Source organism: Plecotus auritus, assembly GCF_963455305.1.
Source record: "Plecotus auritus genome assembly, chromosome: 2".
Taxonomy (NCBI): Eukaryota; Metazoa; Chordata; class Mammalia; order Chiroptera; family Vespertilionidae; genus Plecotus; species Plecotus auritus.
Genome location: NC_137771.1, coordinates 167567296 through 167578078, shown reverse-complemented (window position 1 = coordinate 167578078; position 10783 = coordinate 167567296). Strand labels below are relative to the sequence as shown.

The 10783-nt window shown below is 39.9% G+C and overlaps 1 pseudogene across 1 annotated transcript; it reads right to left on the bottom strand.

The window, feature by feature from the left end:
* Positions 1-1214: 1214 nt before the first annotated feature.
* Positions 1215-9097, bottom strand: LOC308241264 (V-set domain-containing T-cell activation inhibitor 1-like; annotated as a pseudogene). The gene is made up of 3 exons: positions 9070-9097; positions 2421-2682; positions 1215-1507 (listed from the first exon to the last, which is right to left on the bottom strand). The product of its transcript is annotated as a V-set domain-containing T-cell activation inhibitor 1-like (transcript).
* Positions 9098-10783: the final 1686 nt, after the last annotated feature.

The window sequence follows — 10783 nt, the reverse complement described above, 5'->3', positions numbered from 1 at the left end:
TAGTAGAAGATGATGGGTAAAGTCCCTGCCAGATCTAACCCTCCAAGGAGCCCTTCTTAAGGATCTCAGTCAGGGGCACGGGAAAGTAGAAGGAATTCGCTTATGGTGCAAGTTTAATCATCACCATCACCTTCCTCCTGAAAGGAGACGCAGGGGGGCCACCTGTGGCAGCATACCTCAATGACACTGCCTGAGGCTCTGGATGCTATAACAAGGAACTTACTGCCCCTGAGTCAACTATGTTATTGTGGAAAGTACACAGGCCTTTGTTAACATTTAGGCCTGGGTTCAATCCTAGGATCTAATAGTTTCAGCTCTGTGGCCTTTAGAACTTTACCTTCACTCCCTGTTTCCTTCACTGCTAAATGGGGTAGTAATATTACCTCAGAGATCACTGTGGGGTTAAATGTGGCATGTGAAGGTACCTAGGTCCACCCTAACATACCATGTATATTCAATAAATACATGATCCTTTTCTTACATGCTTTTTCAAGTCCTTGAATCCTTCCTTGCAGGACGGGAAACAGTTTGAAAGTAACAGAACTGACAGAGCTGGAAGGTCCCCAGAATGCAGCTAGATAGCAACATTAAGACTGCCCAGGATTCACAAATGAGGCAGAAACTTCATTTCTGGTCTCATTATTTATCACACAGGGGCTCCCCTTCTCCAGATTTAGACCCATTCACGCAGTCTGTGGTCTTAGGTATATAAATGCTGTGTGGCACAAGAAAACAAGGTGCATGAAGTTTGGATTCAGAAAGAATGGGTTTGAATCCTAACTCTTGTGCTTATTAGCTATGTCCTTAGTCTATTTAACTTCTTGGATTCCTCATAAAGGAGGGGGACAACAATAACAATTACCTTGCAAGGTGGAGGCAAGGACTTAGAATGAAATATATAATGTGCCAGGCATGTGGTGAGAGGCTGATAAATGGCCTGTCACATCATAAAGTTGATGCACTTAACAGGGGAACAGACGCCTCATCAATAGTAACTGCCACATCAATCAGGATAAACTTTGTCAGACTCTGAAGTGTGGTCTCTTTTCAAACCCAAAGAGACTCCACTTAACCACCTTCTCTTGCTCCAAGCTACAAGCTTATGTTCCTGATGTTTCTTTAAATCTCCAAAGAGCCCAGAAGTACCTGATACATTTGGCATTCAGTAAATAATAATGACTGATAACTTCTCCATGGTGAAATACAACCTGCTTTCACTCACTCGGGTACTTGCAGATGATTCTGAAGGGCTGGTTGTTCACATCTGACTCTGTTATGTGGGCAGACATATTTCTCATTCAACTTGACAGAGTATTTCAGGATGGAGAACACCCTGTAGAGGCCATTTATCTGCTCCTCCAGGACCTCCACGGTACTGTGGTTGCTCAAGTCCCTCTCTGCCCAGTCCAACCAGGTCACGTTGGGCAATAGGTACCAGCCCTTGGAGATGCACATGGCCATGTCCTCATCATCAATCCTATCAAATATACCTGGGGCATTTCAGAGTCTGGTTGAAAAACAAACAAAACAATTAGTTCCTTTATTATTTCAGCCCCAGGAGGACTGGGCTAGCAGAAATCTTGCCCTGAGTCTTTACATTAATGTTTATGTAGGCAACATATCTTGAGATTCACTGTAGTTAAAATTTTGATCCAGGCACAGTGAGAGAAAATCAGGAGAAATGTACGCTCCTGCCCTCTGGGTCTCAAGTACTACTGCTGTACGGATTTATTTTTGGAATCTTCCCCTTTTGGGGGATTCGTTTCGAACTTTCCACTGACCTCATATGCTCTACTGAGAAATACAGATGATAACAAATAATTCTCACCATCACCTTCCCACTCTTTCAGCTCCTACCCTGGAGGAATTCTGCCATATGCCTCCCTCCAGGACCCTGTGAGATCTCCAAGTAATCCCTAGAAAGGTGAGGATCCCTGAGGCACTATGGAGATCACTGGTCCGGTCCATTCCTACATTTTAATAATGAAGAAATGAAGCCTAGAAAAACTAAAGGAGTTATCCAAAATTAGAACTTGGGCCTCCTGATTCCCAATGCAGGGCTCTTCTCACTGAACCATACATCAGATCTGAGTACTCATGTGGGAGTACTGTTATTTAACATTTTGGTATTTCAGTGTTAAAATTTGTTTGGTGAGTTTGGGATAAGACCAGTGTTTTTCTTTTTCTATGCTTTGTTTGCTTACTAGAATAATAGGCACAGATACAGCAACATTGGTTCAGAGCAATATTTTTAGCTAAGATGAACTGAGAGTTTAAATACCTGACCCTCATTATAGGAATGAGAAGAGCCTATAATAATTGGAATAGAAGAGAAAAAGTGAGACTAATGGAAGAGAAAACTTACAATTTATCCCTATCAATAGAGCTTGAAACCAAGTTCATCCAATAAATTTCCTCACCTTCTACTATTGGCTTAATTGTACTTTCCATTCTTCCATATGCTGTGATGGCTGAGCACTTGTAGATAGCTTCATCCATGAAACCCACATTTCTTAGTAAAAGTGATAGAGTCCCCTCAGAAATTTCAGCCTGATCCATGAAGAATCTTCCCTCATACAAAGAGTTTTGTTTCTCTAGTTGCTCTGTGTTATTGTGAAATTGGTAAACCAACTTAGGAAAAACTTAAAAGAAAATCATAGTACCCAAAGAAGTGGAAATATTCTTTATAATTTTTACCTCATAATCCTCTGGGATGTCTTCACTTTCCCAAGAAAACTTAAGATTTTCTGTGCCCTCCACAAAGGAGAAATGGCAGGAGAGGGTAACATCACTGAAAGGTTAAAGAAGCAATGAACTTAATAAAGCACTTATAAAGACCAGTGAATACTGCCCAAGCAGGCATGGTTCAGTTAGTTGGAGCATCACTCCATACACCACAGGTTGCAGATTTGATTCCAGGTCAGTGCACATACCCAGGTTGCAGGTTTGATTCCTGGTCAGGGTGAGTATTGGAGGTAATCAATGGATGTTTCTCTGTCACATTTATGTTTCTCTCTCTAATTTAATTTAAAATTTTTTAGATTAAAAAATAATAAAACAAGACCAGTGCCTACTGTATCATGTAGGACTTAATAACAGGTAAAGGAAATCACTGTAGCTGTTTCAAGCAGATAGAAATTTAGTACAGAAATTTGGCATTTACAAAATCATTGGAAGACTGAAAGAATGAGCCCAAAGATGGGAATGGAAGGTGAGATTTGCTATGTGTGTGTTTTGTCTGTCCCCGCATTATGCTAGGTTCAGAATGCTCTTTCCTTAGTTCCTACCTCAGTGTTAGAAAAAAGATTAGATGAATTAATTCAGGAAAAGCTTTTAGAACAAATCTAGCTTATTGAAAACACTTAATAAGTGTTACCTGATATATTAGGATTCTCCAGAGAAATAGAACAAACAAAACCTATAGAAAAAGATCACGTTATTATGGAGGTGAGAAGGCCCAAGATCTGCAGTGGGCAAAGTGGAGATGCAAGAATTCAGTGTTATATGATTTCACTTACATGTGGAATCTAAAGAACAAAATAAACAAACAAAATAGAAACAGGGAACAGGCTGACAATTGTCAGAGGGGCAGGGGTTAGGGGACTCGGTGAAAAAGGTGAAGGAATTAGCAGTACAAATTGGTAGTTACAGAGATGTGGATTGCAGCATGGGGAATATGGTCAATAATGTCATGATGACTGAGTATGGGGCCAGGTGGGTGCTAATGCAGAATGTCAACCATGGTTGAAAAAAAATATCTTGAAAAACACAGAAGAGAAATTATGAAGGAAATAGAATGCATTTAACGTATCCCTATTGCTGGACATTTTGCTTCAATTTGTGATATGGTTATCCCCATATATCTTTGTGTGTTTGTATGCTTAAAAAGAAAAGGAGCCCTAACCAGTCTGGCTCAGTGGATAGAGCGTCAGCCTGTGGACTCAAGGGTCCCAGGTTCGATTCCGGTCAAGGGCATGTACCTTGGTTGTGGGCACATCCCCAGTGGGGAGTGTGCAGGAGGCAGCTGACTGATGTTTCTCTCTCATTGATGTTTCTAACTCTCTATCCCTCTCCCTTCCTCTCTGTAAAAAATCAATAAAATATATTTTTTAAAAAAAGATTGGCTTCTTTGTGGCCGCCATTTAAAAAAAAAAAAAAAAAGGAGTACAATGGTATATTCCAGTTGGACTTTGAAGGCTCAAGATGAGGGGGCCTATGTTTCAGTTCAAGTCTTGCTCAAATTGCTGCTATTTGTCTAATGTGGTTATAATCAAGAAGCAATAGATTACAGTTATAAATAAATCTTAGTCTGAAGATGTGTAAATTCAAGTTCTAATTCTAAGTCTCCCCAATGCCTAAGTCATTTCACATTGGGCAAGTCACTTAATCTCTTTGAGTTATAGGTTCCTTATATATAACTAGAGGCCTGATGCACGAAGATTTGTGCAAAACTGGGCCTTCCTTCCCCTGGCTGCTAGCATTGCCTTTGCTCCGGCCCAGAGCCGCCTTCCACCTTCCCACGCTTCCCAGAGGCCCGGAGTGGCTGGGGCAGTGCGGAATGCCTGCGTCCCACCTGCAGCCGCTCACCACTCAGCGCCTGCATATGCAAATTAACCCGCCATCTTTGTTGGGTTAATTTGCATACTCACTCCTGATTGGCTGGTGGGTGTCACAAAGGTACAGTCAATTTGCATCTTTCTCTTTTATTAGTGTAGATTAGGATGAGAACACCTGCCCCAGGTTGTTATGAAATACTTTGGGATCCTACAGACATGGCTTAGTCATTTTTCAGATGGACAGAGGAGTGAACCAAATGGATGTATACCTTAGTAAGTTGCCCCTTTTCCCAATCTCTCTCATAAGAATATGTAGCTTACTCATGAAGGGTCCTTAATTCAAGACTCAGGAATCCAAAGGTTCTAGCCAGTAAATCATGGAACACGAACTACTGGTGATGTAATCGGTAATATAAAAGCTAACTTCTGATGTGTCTGCAGATGGTCCTACTTGAGCCTGAATAACTCTTCTTTTGTTTCAATCTGTACTCTTTCTTTTCTTTTAAGTATATTTTTACTGATTTCAGAGAGGAAGGGAGAGGGAGAGGGAGGTAGAAATATCAATGAAGAGAGAGAATCATTGATCAGCTGTCTCCTGCACACCCCACAATGGGGATCAAGCCCATAACCCAGACAAGTGCCCTAACTGGGAATCAAATCGTGACCTTCTGGTTCATAGGTCGATGTTCAACCACTGAGCCATGCTGGCTAAGCTGTATTATTTCTAGACCATGTGTCTTTAGCTTCCCAAGGCCTAACAAGCTGAGGTAAAAACTCAGCAAAAAGCTAGTAATATGGGAAAACACTTTAAAAACTGCAGAAAGACACTATTTCTGAAGCACCTGCTATAGTACCTAGCACATAGTATTAAGCTGTCAAAAGTTGCGATAAAATGTAAGATATTATTGGAACAAACATACCTTTCTCTTTCTCACCTACACACACACCCATTCCTTTATAATTTATTTGTTTGGGTTGTTCCTGACCATGAGTGAATTATCATCTTACTTTGACCTGGTGCTCCCCTCTACACACACACACACACACACACACACACTACCCAGTTACAGTAACCTGGGTGGACCAGGTCTTGCACTAACTCCTGAGTAAATCTCTGGAGCCTGAGACCTGTTGCCTTCAAGCTGTTGTTAGCATTAAGAGACCAGCAGGACTGCTATAGGTCCCTGAGAGATAGCATGTGCCTGAAAACTCTAAATGTGTTTCATCACTTTTCAGAGTAGTTATATTGCAGATTTTGGATACATGCTTTTTAAAAAGAAATTGTTGTATATATACTTGGAGTTAGCTGAATTATGTTAATATTTCAACATGTATGTACTGTGCATCCCAACATTTTTGAAGAATTGAGTAGAGTTATAAAAAAAACAACACAAAAAACACCGTGTTAACTGCCCATCCAGATTTTTCAGGACAGATTTCATTTCAAATATCCTGTGATACTATACTATAAATCAGCACATGTCAGAGTCACCTAAAGTGCAGTGATGAGAAGGAAATCTAGATTTCTTTTATTTTTTTATTTTTTAGTTGGGGGAGTTAAAATCATAGGTGTAAATAAGTATAGTTATCCAGATATGGCCTCAAAGAGACAAACCAAATTGGGGGTGTGGGAGGCTTTTCTCATTAAAAAATGAAATTAGAGTAAACAATAATGCTTTACAATTTGTGTCTATTTTCCCATCTGTTCTTTACTATTTCCTGTGAAACAAATACAGCATTGTTATCCCCATAAAACAAATGAAAAGACTGATGTTTAGAGAGATTAAATCACTTGCTTTAAAAAAAAAACTCCAAATCACTATTTTCTTCACTATCTCCAAAGCTGTCTTAGAAATATCCACAAAGTCGTTTTTGAAAAGCAACTCAGCGGCATCATAAACAAGCAGAAGTATGTTGACAGTCAACAAAAAGAAAGACATTCTGTAAGGAACAAAAAGAAAGGTAGAAAATTTGCCTCAGCCAAAAAAAGAGTGTGGGTTAGCATAGCCTAGCTCCACCCTCCCCGCCACTAGATCTGAGGAAGGTCCCCCAGACATCTCCCGCAGACTCCACACCCACCAGATACATCCTTAGCAAAGGTGCTAAGTCCCTTAGCAGAGACTTTCAGCACCTCAGCATTCCTTATGGGATGTCCACTGAATCAAGTTCACTCAGGTTGATCCTATGCAGATGTGTTTGAACCTGGAATTCTATTTATCTAATATACAAAGCTATTTCTCTAGGGGAGTCACATTTAAATTAATTTGGATGAGTCTGCCCTGAGATGATATTTGAGAGATCAGTGACAACTTCACAAGCCAACTGTCATGGGCCTTTCCCAGCATTGCTGGGGAAAAGTCAACAATGGAGGAGGTATGACTAGAAGATATACAGGTGTATCTGGGAAGTTATGGAGTGATCCCTCCCAAATAAATAAAAATAGGTGTGGGGAAGGAAAAATAATTTTCCTTCTACTCTAAGTTATTCTGGCTGATCTAGTAATCAAATTGACATGACAGAGATTAACAGGAGGGAATAATCAAATTTATTACATATGTACATTCATAAGAATAGGGGACCCATGGACAATTCAGGCAGCTGAGACTTATATGCCATCTTCATTGTTGTTGTTTAGAATTGCTGAAGATGGTAATAAGCAGACTGATTTTAATAGGTTTTATTATTGTTCATAGATATACTATATACCATGTACTCCTTTTATTTTCTACTTCCAGGGAAGACTATGCCCATCAAACCCATCCTTGGTGCCCAATACTCTGATGCATGTACTTCCAGAGTTTCTACTATGTGTACACTTACATAAACATTTTCTTTTTCCCTCCCTCCACAAAAACGAGACCATACTACACATACTGAGCAATAGGTGGTGTATGTTTTCTATGTCAATAAATTTAGACTTATGTCATTCATATGTTCCATAATGGATCTATCTAATTTTCTTGGGTGGGTTTTTAGAAGGTATTTTATTTATAGATATTATAAAGTGAGTTTCAAAAATAATCTTGTATTTACATCTCTGTACACATATCCAATGTTATCCTTAAAGTATTGTTGTAGAGATATAGTTGCTATTCCAAAAGGATGCATAGTAACACAGATTCATTTTTTAAAAATTAAGTTTGAAAAAATAGAAAAGAATAATGAAGAATATTATAATCACTTTTAAGTCTGTCCCCAGAGAACTGTTGTCATTTTGGAATATTCTCTTTCAATCTTTTTAGGAGAACTCAGTTTGTATATACTGTTTAGTGTCCAGGTTAATTTTCCTCATGACACTATTTTATAAGCATTTCTCCATCATTAAAAACATTTTTATGACCTGGGCTACTTAGCTTTATAGTTTCTGTATGCAAAATCTTATTATCCATACTAGACTGTAATGTCCCAAAGGGCAGGTCTAAAGTCCTCTTTGTGTTTCATATGTCCATCATGGTATTCAACATGTTATAGGCACCCAATAAGTGTTTACTGCATTAACTAAATTAAATAGAATCTGATGCAATATTCTTACAAAGTTTTATTATTTAACAGGAAAAAAAAACACACAAAATAAACAGAAAAATAAACTCATACACTATGCTGAAACAGAAAATTCCAGCAATGCATCCTGGTATTGCCTCCTGGGCTTATGCCCTTCCCATCTCATTTTACAGGAAAACTATGAGAAGTCAATGAACTAGCTCTATGTAGACACATAAGTGTAAAGGGACCAGATACAGTTGGGGTGGATATCTAAACACTTCAGTCACATTATCAGTCATTTGGCTTTCCAGTTCACATTCATGGCCAACAATTTCTCCCAAATAAATACACTCTTTATTGAAAGAGCTTACCTGTATCACAGCTGGTCCCTCTGATCAGCCAGGTGAGAAGCAAGTGAGGTGGAGTCAAGCATCTCTTCAAAGGGACTGTTGTGTGGCAGTCCCCAGGGACTGCTCGGTGTTAGTGTTATTACCAAAGTGTTGCAGCAAAAGCTCACTAAGATGCTCCATGAAACCTGATATTTCTAATGGCTATATTTTTTTGGCCAAAAAAAAAAAAAAAAAGTATTTGCAAGGCAACCTACACAAGGTGGCTGAAGGAAAAAGTGCCCTTCATTTGATCTCCCTTCTTTATTCAATAACATTCTAGTCAGGAGAATGTTACATTATCCTATAATACAATCAGTTTGACCCATGAGTTGCTGAATGGTGTAGTTTTGATAAGGGCAGAAATAGAATATTGGGGACCAGCTGTAATTGTAAGAAATATTAATCGTGCTGTTAACTGTGATTGTTTTGTTAAAGAAGGTACATTCTAACCTGGCTGGGAGCTCACCTGGAAATGCAGCCCATCCTCCCCATCAGGGAGCTGAAAGATTAACAACCTTGTTGTAGAAACCAGAATCGCTAGCCCTTTGAAGATCCCCCAGCCCTTTGCATATCACTAGTCCTTTGAAGACCCCCAGCCTTTGCATGCCCACAGGCCTTTGCAAAACTCCAGCCCATATTACCTGTAAACTGCCCATTTGGCCTACCCATTGCCCACTTCCCCATGTAACCTTTGTCCCTCTACCAATAGAAGCAGCTGGCTTATGGTGGGGTGCAGAGCAGATTTTTGTGGATGACCTGCTGCTCTCCCATACTGCTGGCAGTATTGGAATAAACACTCATATATGATTCAACCCTGTCTCTGCTTAATTGACTCAAGTAATGCCAGGCAGCATGGACCCATTGATTGTTCAGTTACAGTTTGGGTAAGTGGACAAATATGCCATGTACTATCCCAAACCCTGGAAATCCAACCTTTTCCCTAGATAATGCATTACATTGCCTCCTTTTCCCTTCACACTCTCCAGTGGCCTCACTGCCTTTCTGGTATTTCCTTCTGCAAACCACAAGACAGACCCCATCATTGTGAAGGTCCACAAACTACCAAACCTCTTTCACTTCCCAGAGGGTTTTCAGAATTCTCCAGCCTGACTGGATAGGCTCAAAGCCACTGTAGTATTAGGGATGCTGCTTAATTGTGACCCATGTGGTAGCTGTAATTATAATGAGCAATAAAGGGATTCTCATTCATTTAAACATTTCTTCAAAACTTTCTATCAGGTAGCTTCATTTCCTATTTTTGAGACTATTTCCATCTTTTCCCTTTTAATTTCACTGATTTGAAATCTTAACTCTGTTAATGTAAGAAACATTCAAATCTGTAAAGCATTTTTGTGAATTTGTTTGAGCCAAACTATCAACAATTGCTAGGAAGCAGAATCTCAAGGTATTGAGATAATGTTCCAGAGAATGACAGCCTTCACCTTATTTTATAAATTACAATCAAAGGAGGAGACATAAGTGTGTTACATGAAATCCATTGGTGATAGATTAGGGAAGTGGGAGAAAGCAAAGGGTGGAGGGGAACCTCTGGGATTGGATAAAAAGTAAAATGATAGATACATGCTTCTTTTACATAGGTGGGTACAGTATAGTTAATAGTCAACAATCCTATATAATAAAAGGCTAATACGCAAATTGACTGAACAGTGAAACGATCGGTCGCTATGACATGCACTGACCACCAGGGAGCAGATGCTCAATGAAGGAGCTGCCCCCTGGTGGTCAGTGCACTCCCACAGCGGGTGTGCCGCTTGGCCACAAGCTGGGCTCATGGCTGGCCAGCGCAGGAGTGGTGGCGGGAGCCTCTCCCGCATCCACAGCAGCACTAAGGATGTCCAACTGGGCCTAAGCCATCAGGCGGACATCCCCAGAGGGGTGCAGGCTGGGCTGAGGGGACCCCCCCCCATGCCCTTGTGCACAAATTTCGTGCACTGGGCCTCTAGTTCATATCATAACAATAACATTGAGGTAATTTGTGGTCTACACTCTGGCGCCCTCGAGCAACAATACTTTGGGTAATTTCCTCTAAGCTATCTGTCTCCTTGAGTAGGTTGATATAAGCTGTTTATCTTCTGGTTAGAGAGAAAAAATGCAAATCATTTACTATTAAGTGTCCTTGGTTTAAGGAAAATAGGATTTACTAGATGGCTCCACACAGCTGTTAGAACCCACTTTCATTTTCCTTCAAAATGCATATCCATGCTTCATGCCTTCTATTACACCAAAGCCATGTAATGTCTTTCCAGTTAGAATTCTTAACCCTTAGAAACATTAATTTTTAGGTGACAAGTAAATAATTAACATGCCTCAGATTAGCAATACATTCACATTTTA